General features: G+C 42.7%; 1 pseudogene across 1 annotated transcript; it reads left to right on the top strand.

The window, feature by feature from the left end:
- The first annotated feature begins 4,814 nt into the window (after positions 1 to 4,814).
- Positions 4,815 to 6,423, top strand: LOC307062989 (adenosine 5'-monophosphoramidase HINT2-like; annotated as a pseudogene). Its single transcript has 3 exons — positions 4,815 to 4,892; positions 5,655 to 5,760; positions 6,020 to 6,423. The product of its transcript is annotated as an adenosine 5'-monophosphoramidase HINT2-like (transcript).
- The last annotated feature ends 6,103 nt before the right edge of the window (positions 6,424 to 12,526 follow it).

Genomic DNA, 12,526 nt, shown 5'->3' with positions numbered 1-12,526 from the left:
GCCATATATGGAATTTAACGTTTTGAAAGACTAACTTTCATTCTGTGGAATTAAAGGTGAGAAGCTTTACTGTGTCGTGTAATTTCTTTGGAAATGAATGGCAACTTGGCATTTTCCTCTGCTTCTTACTAATGGAAGTTGTGAGGATTCCAGTGTTTTCCCCTGAGAGATTATCTTCCGTTGGCCGCCATCCTAAGTTTTGAGATGTTTATTCTAGAAGCAATTTAAACAAAAGAGAGGAAATGCCCTGGACTAGTGACTGCATGTAATCATCATGAAAAATGCTTGATATTGAATCAAAGGAGTGGAAGATGGTGTCCTGATTCCAGACTTGCACTCCCATCTCTGGGGACAGGACTCTTTTGGAGAAACTAGGATAAAAGGAAAGCGTGTTGGGGCAAACCTGGCCCATTTGTAGTGCATGTATTTCCTTCTTTTCTCCTTTTTATTGTCACCCCATGAATGAAGAAACCTGGTGAGTTGTGTGCTAATACAATCTAAGGGATGTTTCCTACCCTGTGATGGTGTTCAGTGAGTTGTTTCTACAATGTTACTTAAATAAAAAAGAAAACACATGAGCATTAGAATGAAAATGGCTTCAGGCAGGAGTCATCAATGGATACTCAATCTAAAGGTGGAGGTTCGATGTAGAACAGAATACTTACGTAATCTCAAGGTATCTAAAAGTACAGAAGGAAAAAGTTACGCAATAAAGACATGGGACAGCATTTTAACCAAATGATAGAAATTACATCTCCACAAAGGGGCAGATGGTATTACGGGTCCCGAGATGGGACATTTTGGGAAGAACACATCATTACGTAGTGTTCCAGTCCCAAAGGGGATCCATGAGCCTAACCACAAGGAAATATCAAACTGAGGGACATTCTGTCAAGTAACTGAAAGGTTGAGTGATGGCTCGCAGGTTCAAGGAGATTGTAGAGTCATGACAACTGAATGCACTGTGGGGTCCCAAGCTGGATCCTTCACCCTAAAAATAATTGCCATGATGGTCATTACTGGGGACACATGATGAAATGTGTATATGGACTGTAGATTAGATGAAAATTCTTAAATTCAATGTTAAATTTCTTGAATTTGATAGCTGTACTGTGATTATGTAAGAGACTCTATTCTTAGGAAATACACATTGATGTATTACAGAGTAAGACATCAAACATGCAGCATACAGTCACATGGTTCAGAGCTAATTATATCTATATTTTTGCGTGTGTGTGGATACACACATACACCCCCCCACACACACACACACTCACACAGAAAGAAAGCAGGGCTGCATTAAGCAAACATGGCAAACTATTAAAATTTGTTAAATTGGTGGAAAGGGGGGTTTAGCATTTGCATCTTTAAATTTGAAATAATTTCAAAATAAAAAGTTTTAAAAATAGAGCCAACCTCTCCACCACACACACATACACATGTATCTGTTGCTGTAAAGGTTTTCTGGGAGAAGAATTTAGAATACAAACAGTTTGAATATTAGGAGAAAAGTGTGAGGATGAGCCATGGAAGCACCTTCTCATAAATATTGTTGGAAGTAGTCTTTCTACAATGACAGACTCCAGGAATTCTGTGTCCATCAGGGTAATCCCACTAAAGAAATTTCAGATGGCTGCAAAGCCCTGAGGGTCCAGGGTGTAGGGTGATGAAGCCCTGGTTGGAGGGTTGATTTATGGCTGGCTTAACCTGCTTGTTACCAGGAACTTGCAGAGCAGCGGTCTGGGTCAAGGCTGTGTGCCCTGCACTGTCCCTCTGGAGGGAAGGAGCACGTGCGCTATCCTTTAAGTGTTGCATTCCCAGGGGTTGAGGTTAGCCAACCATCTTCTCTTAGTGCATCAGCATGGCATGTCCTCAGTGGCTCCGCAGTCTCTTGTGAAGCACGTAGAAGGAAAGTTGGTTCTTCATGCAAGCTCTGGCATCCATACAGCACTCATCTGTGACTCACGAGATTTTAAGTGTGCAAGCTTGCTTTTCCGGTAGACTCCAGGCTGAGGCAATGCACCCATGTACACTGTTAACAGAGCCTTCTAGGAAGGGGGGTGGGGCACTTGCTAACCAGCTCATTAGAGTGAGAGAGAGTGAAGCTGTTGTTCAACCAGTCTTAAGAAAAATCTCAGTGGGATCTCCCTTAACAAACACCTGTAATCTGGGGTTACACCAACACACAGTTAACTCTTTACATAGACCTTTGTCGTACTCTCATAAGCATCCTGTGGAGGTTACACAGGAAGAAAAATCAGCCTTTTATTACTTAATCACATCACTCAGTGTTAGAGGTTTTCGTTATCTCATAAAATGCTTTCCAGGGGTAGGGAAAGGGAGTTTGGAAGAAAGTTTATTGACTTGCCTTGTTTCCAATTTCATGAGCTTTCAAACAAAAATACTGTGTCCTCTTTTTATTTGTTGATTTTAAATAATATGGCTTTTGTGCATGATTGGTTCATTTTCAAGGCCATTTTGTTTTGTCCTAATATCAGTATGCTTTGAGAATTATTTTTCTTAAGTGTAAATGGCATAGAGGGCTATAAATCATCCACATGTATTTGACTATGACAGTAATTGTTTTTGAGTGTCGTAGATCAAAAACACAGCAGAGGATGGAGCCAGTGTGGATCCAGCAAGCTTTCAAAGGTATTTGTTTTAAAAGAAAAATGAAGTCCTAAGACTAAGGCTTCTAGTTTTCAAAGTGCTGTGCAGAATTTCAACCTCATGATCTCTTATCAGCTCTGAAGGGGGGACACGGTTGTTGTCTTTGCTTAGTAACAGTTTTAAAAGTTTCCATTTTTATTTCCATGGATAGCGTTGTGATTGTTTTTCTCATATGGTTTGAATTGTTTTACAGGGGGATCTCCATTCAAGCTGGGGTGCAGCTTTTTCACTTTGTACCTCGAAAAGAAGTCAAAGAACAAAAGAAAAGGATTTTATTTTGTTTTTTCCACAAAGACTAGACTAGTGACACACCTAGGCCCAGCGTGAAGCTTTCTAGCATGGAGTTCATTTTCCATCTGTATGACTTATTTGGCAGAATAATATGGTCCCAAGGTTTCTTTCTTTTTTAAAAATTAATTAATTTATTCATTTATTTAATTTTGGCTGCACTGGGTCTTCGTTGCTGCACGCTGGTTTTCTCTAGTTGCTGAAAATGGAGGCTACTCTTTTGTTGTGGTGCGTAGGCTTCTCATTGTGGTGGCTTCTCTTGTTGCGGAGCACAGGCTCTAGGTGCACGGGCTTCAGTAGTTGTGGCACAAGGGCTCAGTAGTTGTGGCTTGTGGGCTCTAGAGCGCAGGCTCAGTAGCTGTGGTGCGTGGGCTTAGTTACTCCATGGCATGTGGGATCTTCCCGGACCGGGGCTCGAACCTGTGTCCTCTGCAGTGGCAGGCGGATTCTTAACCACTGCACCACCAGGGAAGCCCTGGTCCCAAGGTTTCTGATTTAACTGTCTTAAAAAATTCCATGGCTTAGAACACAAAATGGGTGTGGGATTTTTAAGGCATAATTGCAGTGGAGTCAAAAGCTCTCTGGAAGCCCAGCAATTAAGGCGGATGACTGAGCTCTCTTTCTGAACAGAGAGATGCCAGTATCTCTTTGGGAAATGTTGGCCTGGAGAGGAAGCAGGATGCTTCATTTCAGTGCCTGATCTTCTTTGGCTGCTGGGGTGTTTTGAGATGTGTGTGTTTGTATATCTATATATACATTTTTCTTTTTATAAATTTATTTATTTATTTATGGCTGCATTGAGTCTTTGTTGCTACACATGCGCTTTTCTCTACTTGTGGCTAGCAGGGGCTACTCTTCATTGCGGTGCGTGGGCTTCTCATTGCGGTGGCTTCTCTTGTTGCAGAGCACAGGCTCTAGGCACGTGGGATTCAGTAGTTGTGGCACACGGGCTCAGTATTTGTGGCTCATGGGCTCTAGGGCACAGGCTCAGTAGTTGTGGCACACAGGCTTAGTTGCTCCGTGGCATGTGGGATCTTCTCGGACCAGGGCTCGAACCCGTGTTCCCTGCATTGGCAGGCGGATTCTTAGCCACTGCATCACCAGGGAAGTCCTATATATTTTTTTAAGTTGGATAATTTCTAAATTTCTTTTATTCCTATCAGCCTGTGGTACCATGAGTGCCTCTCTCATGTGGCAGAAGCAAGTCTCAACCGAGAGAGTGAGAAATAAGCAGAAGGCTTTCTCTTTGCAGATCTTCCCATAGAATCCATTTCTTTTCATCACTGCTCATAGCAGGGACAGAAAAGGAGATAATTTTCCTCCTCTTTCTTGTTCATGTTCTGGCAACTGGACAACTTTCCCTTGGGACCAAAAGCATTAAGGCTGACCCTGTGTTTCCTCAACGTGGCAGATTGACTTTGGTTAAAAGAATCCAGTGAAACTCCCCTGGGAACACTAGGGCCACTAACTCTCTTTCTAAAGTGCTGACTACCTACATGGTTGCTCCATACATGGTACTTTTTTCCACCAGTTCTTTTAATGGCACTGAGCTCTGGCTGTATGGTAAACTATGTCCAGCCATTTACTACATTAAGAAAGAAGCAGGTATGTATTCCACTCGGTGAGGTGCTGATTGGTTGTAAAACGTCCTTGTAAAATTAAAATCTGTTCTTGCTGTTAACCTCATTTGTATGAAGAAAAAGTATTTGGGATTTGCCAAAATTGCTGAACGCGGGGCAGAGCAGTTGCTTCGACAGCCTCATGTTTGTTGAATTATTAGAAAATCCTGAGCCTGCAAGAACCCCAGGAAGTCTTCTAGTGTGTCCCCCTGGCTCTGGGTGAATCAGCCACTCGACATGGTCATGCATGTTACTGGGGCTTTCCTGTCTCATATCCATGCATCTCCTGGGAGCGAGATTACAAGACTTCTCTTTGTAACCTAATATGATACGTATCAACTTAGGCACCAAGAATTCATCCTAAAAACTAAGCTGACATCTTTCTGGACTGACTTAAAGCCAATTTTTGGTTGTTTTCTCCTCAGAGATAGAGAACTTTGATCTAATAACACTCCATATATTACTGAGCCACCCTGAGGGGCCAATCTCGGTTCCTTTAACTGTTTCTCTCCTCTGCCCTTTTCAAAATCTATAACCACTTTAGTTTTTGTCTTCTTTAAATAATATATTTTTTAGATGTCTGTGACTCTTGTTTTAAGGTTTTTTTTTCAATTGAAGTATAGTTAACGTACAATGTGTTAGTTTCAAGTGTACAGCAAAGTGATTCAGTTATACATACATATATATATTCTTCTTCAGATTCTTTTCATTGATAGGTTATTACAAGATTTTTTAACAGGCAAAATTGTGTGCTGCTTCTGCTCACGTTTCCACTGTTTCCTTCTTAACCTACGTGTCAGCTGTGCCTCATTTAGTCAGGCCAAGAACATACACGTTATTCTATGGTGGCACAGCCCTGGTGACAGAGGTGGCTGCAAAAAGTACATACAAAGAGAATAGAAAAAAGATCAAGCATATTAACCTGTGTTCCTGTCTAGAACACAGACTACAAAGTGTATACTTAATAAGTGAATTCTGCATAAATAAAATTTCATTCCTATGTTAGTTTCCTTGCTGCCTGTACCACCTTTATTATTAATTTAAAAAACTTTCTTATTAAGATATTTTGAAATTTAGAAGCGATCCTGGCGCGGCCGAGGGAAAGATGGCGGCGGCGCCGCTGGGCTCTGCGGGGTGCGCCGGGCAGAGGCGGTGGCGGGGGCGCGGGCGGCGCAGGTGAGAGGTGGCCGTGGGGCGAGGAAGGGGTCCCGCGGTTCTGACGCCCTCCAAGGCGGGGGGCCGCGCTCCTCCCCGGCTCCCCACGGCGTGCGCAGCCCTGCTGGGAACGTTGACCATCCCGAGGCTCAGGCTCCAGGGCTGTGCGGTGAGGTCGGACTGGTGGTCGCGGCAGCCTCTCTTAAAGCCTCGCCGTAGGAGAAACGAACCAGGGATGGACGACGGCCTACACAGGCCCAGGCACCGAGGTCGACACAGGGTCCGAGGAGCTGCAGGTGTGACTGATGGGAATGAAGTGGCCAAGGCCCAGAAGGCAGCTCCTCGGGGAGCAGCTCCAACCATCTCCTCCTAGATCCTGGATCGAAGCCTCCCAGCTGACGTTCTGTATGAGGACCAGCAGTGTCTCGTATTCCGTGATGTGGTCCCTCAGGCTCCTGTGCACTTTCTGGTCATTCCCAAGAAGCCCATTCCTTGCATTAGCCAGGCTGAGGAAGAAGACCAGAAGCTTCTAGGACACCTTCTCCTTGTGGCCAAGAAGACAGCAAAGGCTGGGGGTCTGGGAGATGGCTACCGACTTGTGATCAACGATGGGAAGCTGGGCGCACAATCTGTGTATCACCTGCACATTCACGTACTTGGGGGCCGACAGCTGCAGTGGCCTCCAGGTTGAACCTACCAAATGACCAAGGACCTCAGACCTGGAGGCTTGGATGGGGTGGGGAAAAACGGCACCCTTTGATGCTAATAAACTTGCTCTCCCTCAATAAATCAATAAATAAAAGCAAGCAAGCTATCTTTCTTTTTTTTTAATAACCTTAGGATGATGGAAGGTGTTACATTGGAGATTTTTACGTTAATTAGACAACTTCCTTGGGGTAGAGAATTAGCAGTTTGGTTGATCTCCCAATGACTGGTATTACCCAGGAGCTGTTGTGTTCCCCAGAGTAACACTGATAAAAAGAGACTACTCCCAGAATGCCATGGGCCTTTTCAATTAAAACTAGGATGGGTGTAACTTTTTTACTTCCTGAAGCTATATCAGTTACAAATATGTGGAAACAGAGAAGATTAAGCTATTATGGAGAATTTTCTTCTGAATAATTCATATTATTTTTCCTGTGTAGAACTGTTCATTCTCCCCATCCCCTAGATATAAACTAAATATTAAAGGTTCATTACATTTCTTATGAATATCAGAATTCTGACCATGATGTTAGCTTTGGGAACAGGATGAGTTTTTAGTGTCCCAATAAACAGGATGTAATAAAAATTTGATAAAGAGCCAACTCTTTGCCATGTACTTTGAACATTACCTTTCACTAATAGTGTTTTTCTATTTTTCAACACTTGAGGGAAAGTAACTTACAATCTTAGCTTAATTATGCACGGTTCTGAAGTAAATCAAGATCATCCTTTCAAATCACGTTTTAGTAAAATTCATCCTACTCTCAACACCCTCAATTTTAAATCAATGAAATTTTAGGTTTTCTTATCTTACTGATAAATGTCTTCTTTTCTGGAAGCTTTGCCAGTAAACTGGCTTTCTGCATGATTTGGTTTTCCCTTGTTGAATGCAGGGCCATCTTGCTCAGTAGGAAATGAGCTATATGAGGGCCAGTGGCCAAGGAGCTGATGTTGTTCAAGCCTGTCTGGCTCAGGGAACCCCTGGACTATTTACATGTATTGACCATTTGACTTGTCAATCTCCCCTTTAAGTAACTCATCTAGCACGCTGGGTATTTCTTCTCCTGTCATTTTCCTGGAAATGGCTTAGGTTCTATGCTTTCTCATCTACATCAAATAATGGCTTGAACCTGGGCATAGAATAGATGGAATTCTATTTAAGTGCCCACCATTTTATCCTCATGTCTTCTCTTCCAAAAGATATGAGTCCCTGGCTTTTCATGGCAAAACATCCACAACCCTAATCTTCTCTTCCTTCCTCTCCACCTCCTTCACCCTTTTAAAAAACAGTCTTAGATAGATAGACAATTTTTTAGAGTACCGTGCTATACAGTCTGAGTGCCTTAGTGGGGGAGGATTAAGAGGGAAGGTTTTAATTACTCAAGTATTTGTTGGGTGTCTACTGGATGCAAGCTACTGAGGTCAACTGAGGTCAAATTTTTGCATCTGTCACCTTTAAAATGGCAGCGGTAGAGGACAAGCTGAAGCAAAGGTGTTCTGGCTTGGTGTACAGATGTTATTAGAGATGACTTCACAATGGCATAGAGCACTTGGGACATAGGCTATAGGAAACAGAGCAAACAAAGTTGTGCCCTTCAATGAAGAGTGACAACCACCCAAGAATGGGGGGACTTTTTCAAGACTTTCTCTGAGGAAGAAAATAGAAGTGTCTATTGGCCAGGGCAGATGTTTACCTGGTTGAACAGGCTTCTTAATATAGACAAAACCCAAACATTCAGGAAGACAGTGGACTGCTGCCGAGGTGGTGGGACAGATGGGGCATAAGGAATCTTTTTACTTACATTGTCACAAATGCTAAATCTCTGGAAAAAGAAATAATAGCTAGCGCTCATGGGGTATTTACCATGTGGCAGGATTTATTTCCCTCCTTTTATATACTATCTAATTTAAACTTCATAGTAACACCTTAAAAGTAGGCACTATTATTATTATTTTTCAGACAGGGAAACTGAGGTACAAAAAGCATGAGTACCTTGCCTAAATCCACATAGCTCACAAAAGATGCAGCCAGGCAGTCAGTTTCCATAGAGCCCTTAACCAGAAAGTGGGGCTCCTTGGGATCATGTTTCCTGTGCTACAACTTGGGAGAAAGAAGCACAACATCTTTCTTTTTTAAACGTTAGTTTCCTAGAGAATTAGGGTGGTTTTATCTGCTTGAATATAGGTATCCAATCATATATGGGAGTGCATGATTGTTTTTAATGGGTGTAGACATTTCCAGGGAATTAGCTCGGAAACTTTTCTGCCTATGAAGCTCTTGTAGGTGGTTTTGCTCTTCTAGAAAAACGCATACTTTAAAGTTTGCAAAGCAGAGCCCTGGAGCTCCCCTGGGAGAGTGGAAAGAAGTTTCCTCTTAAGCTGATTGAGTGAAAGCCCCAGCAAAGTGGCATTTTATGGAAGAGGCTTGATCAAAGCCAGTGAAGCTGAGTATAATTCCTTAAATGTATCTTTATGTAAACAGGGGGGACTCGATACGATTTAAAAATAACACAGTAGAGTAAGTGAAACAATTGGAGATATGCATCTGATTCAAATCGAATTCAGCCACTGCAACAAAATTATCTGATGAGGGAGATTTTGTGTCACATGTTCAAAGCTTTCTTTAAGTCCTTAAGGGGTATCAAAATAATCAAAGTGTTTTCTTTGCTCTTAGCTGTCTTGTGAAAGACAAGACCATAAATGGTTAAAACATTTATGTTGATCAGAAACCATAGTTGGGAAATGAAAAGAAAGTGTTTCTGTGGACAAAACAGGGAGGGAGGAGACTCGGTCCCTTATTACAGCCTTTCTCTTAGAACCGTAAAGATCTCTCTGCCTCAGATCCCGACTCCAGGGTATCAGAAGCTCCTTGGAGGAGTGTGTCTTTTAATGCGAGGAGAATCAGAATTGGAAAAGGGATTCCTAAACTTGACTGATCATTGTAATCGCCCGGAGTGCTTTTTTAAAGGTAGAGAGTTTCAGGCTTCTCCCCTGGAAGTTCTAATTTAGCAGGTCCAGAGTGGACCCTAGAAAAAGGAATTTTAACAAATCTCCCTAGATGAGAGTCTTATAATCAACTAGGGCTTGGGAGCCACAATCTAGCGCACACATTTTACAGATGAGTAGGCCGATGCTTGGCAAGGATAATTAAGATACTCAATTCCTATTGTACAGGTGAGCTGAAGCTGGAATTTCTTCTTTTCCCCTTTCTTATCTCTTTTCTATTTTTCCCTTCCCCCTCCTCCTCTGCCTTCTCCGTCTTCTTCTTCCTCTAGCTCCAGTGCTTTATTCAAGTCTCTGAGTACATATACATTGGCCAGTTAGGGATGAACGTCGTTTGTGTGTGTGTCTGTGAATGTGTGTGTGTGTCTGTGACTGTGTATGTGTCTGTGTGTGTGTGTCTGTTTATGTGTGTGTGCTTGCCTAAGGATGAGGAGCTGTCGGTGGAAGATGCTAAATATTGGGCTATTAATCCGAAGTGTTGTCAGATGAGTAAAAATCCCTGACTCTTGGAACTAAAATGTTTATCCTGTGAAAATATAATTATTTAGTGCACAGTCTCCTGGGAGAAGTAAAACACACACACACACACACACACACACACACACACACACACAAGAAATAAGATACATTTTCCAAAGAGTTGTTCAAGAAAATATTAAATTTACTTTGTCCAAAGCTTACAATCATGTAGAAGAGTTATGACGTACATGCTAGAAAAGATAATTAGACAAGATAGTGAAAAAGCATCCTTTTTCCTTGCATTTTTGCTCCCCAATCCATTTTCTCTCCCAGTAGATTTTGAGCTCCTGAGGTCAGGGACTGTATCTTACTCTGACTTAGATCCCTAAATGTCTAGCCCAATGTCTAACATATAATAACAATGATCATAATAATGATTTATTGAGCATTTATTTACTTATGATCCTATCATATAGGTACTGTTATAACCCCATATCCCATATGGGGAAATAGCTATGCAAATGCCATCTGGCTTTTTAGTGAGTGTAGAGGAAGCACCGCCTCTAGCCTGGAATGGATAAGATGTTCAGGACCAGATGGGACTTTTTCCAAGGCTCAGGGGATGGGATGGGTCAGATGAAGAAAAAACTGAGACAGGATAATGCCTGGCAGAAGGAAGGATTGACAACCTCCTTGAGAGGGTGGGAAGGCATCAAGGTGAGCATGCTTGAGAGTCACGTGCAGGATGCCTCCTTGGAGGAGGTTTGGGCAGAGAGACAGTGGGAACTTCAATTGGAAAGGTAATTTGGGATGGACCCGGGGATGGCCTTGAAACCTCGGTTGAGAACTTTGGCTTTTATTCAGTCCACATGAAGGAGCCCGAAGGCTTTGAGCAGGGACACATCGTGTTATAAAGTGCTCTTCTAGGATGACCGTGTCATGAGCATGGGGAGGTCTGAGGCACCACCGTTTGAAGTTCCTGTTCAAAGAAATAGGGAGATTTGGAGGAAACACCAGTTAAAGGGGAGAGAAGGGGATGAGCCTATCCTTGCCTTGATTGGGTTGGGATGCCCATGTCAGGTGGCTGTCTTTAGCAGGCAGCTGGATCTCTAGGGCTGGAAACAAATATGGAATGTGGATTTTTCAAGCTGATAGTAAATGAGATCTCTGAGTAGGAGAATAAGCAGCAGGAAGAACAAAGGGTCCAGGACCAAATCTTGTGCACCTGACATATTTGGGAAGCAAATAGTTAAACAGAGTCTGGCATGTAATAAACATTTATGCTTTATTTAAAAAATACCCTCCTGTATACGATTAACTGTTTCATGTGCTCATCTCTTATGTGTGTGTTTATCCAGAGAGATTTTTTTCCTCAACTGCTTGCAAGACATTCCCACCAAGTTATTTGCCCTCTGGAAATCTCGCCAGAACCTCAATCTTCTTTTTTCTTTCTTTTTTTTTTTTTTTTTTTTGCTGTACGCGGGCCTCTCACTGTTGTGGCCTCTCCCGTTGCGGAGCACAGGCTCCGGATGCACAGGCTCAGCAGCCATGGCTCACGGGCCCAGCCGCTCTGCGACATGTGGGATCTTCCTGGACCGGGGCATGAACCCATGTCCCCTGCGTCGGCAGGCAGACTCTCAACCACTTTACCACCAGGGAAGCCCCAGAACCTCAATCTTAATACTATTTCTCTAACTTGGCTTTTCAATTTCCAAACTTGTCTTCTGTTCTGTGTCCTCTATTTCTGCAACAGCATCTTATCTTCCAGGCTCAAAACCCTTGACTTCCCTTTGTATTCTGCTTGCTTCCAAGGCCCAGAATGTTGACCTCTTTGTACTACTGGTAAGTGCCCAGTCTCCTCTCCCACGCTGCCGGGCTTAAGTTTAGGCCCCCAGTACCTCTACCTGGGGATGCTGCAATAACCTCTTAATCCATCTTCCCAAGTTGACACTCCCCTCCCTTGAATCCATCATACACGCTGCTACAACCAGGTTCATCTTTTGGCATCTGATCTACTGACTCACCTGACTGACCATCTTTAATCCTTGCACAGACTGAATTTGTTGACAGTAGTGGTTTCGTATGTGGTCTCCCAAATGAAATCTTGTCCAGGAAGTCTAGTAGGTCAACTGATAAAAGCAGTCTGCTCTGGTCACACCAGGAGAGTATCCCGGATCATTGCCCATTCTGTATTCCTAACACCCAGAACTCAGCAGAAGAGATTTTGAATAAATGTCAATTTTCTGAGCCTCCTAGTCATGGCCCTCTGAAATCTCCTCCCAGCTTACTTTCCCATCTTATTTCCCATTTGTGTCCACTATGTCCCCAACAGTTGAGTGAAAGGGAACTGTTATTTCCATATACTCTCTCTGTTTCCCCGCTTTGTGTCCTCTGCTCATATGAATAGAATTCTCTTCTGTTTAGTTTACCCTCCTTCCATTGCATATGTCCAAATCCTGTCTTTTAAGACTCACACAGGGAACTACTCAGTACTCTGTAATGACCTATATGGGAATAGAATCTAAAAAAAGAGTAGATATATGTATATGTATAATTGATTCACTTTGCTGTACACCTGAAACTAACACAACACTGTAAATCAACAATACACCAATAAAAATCAATTA

The sequence above is a fragment of the Hyperoodon ampullatus genome (genome assembly GCF_949752795.1).
Source record: "Hyperoodon ampullatus genome assembly, chromosome: 14".
Classification (NCBI taxonomy): Eukaryota; Metazoa; Chordata; class Mammalia; order Artiodactyla; family Ziphiidae; genus Hyperoodon; species Hyperoodon ampullatus.
Note: the sequence above shows the minus strand (reverse complement) of the source record. Positions and strands in the feature narration are given on the sequence as shown.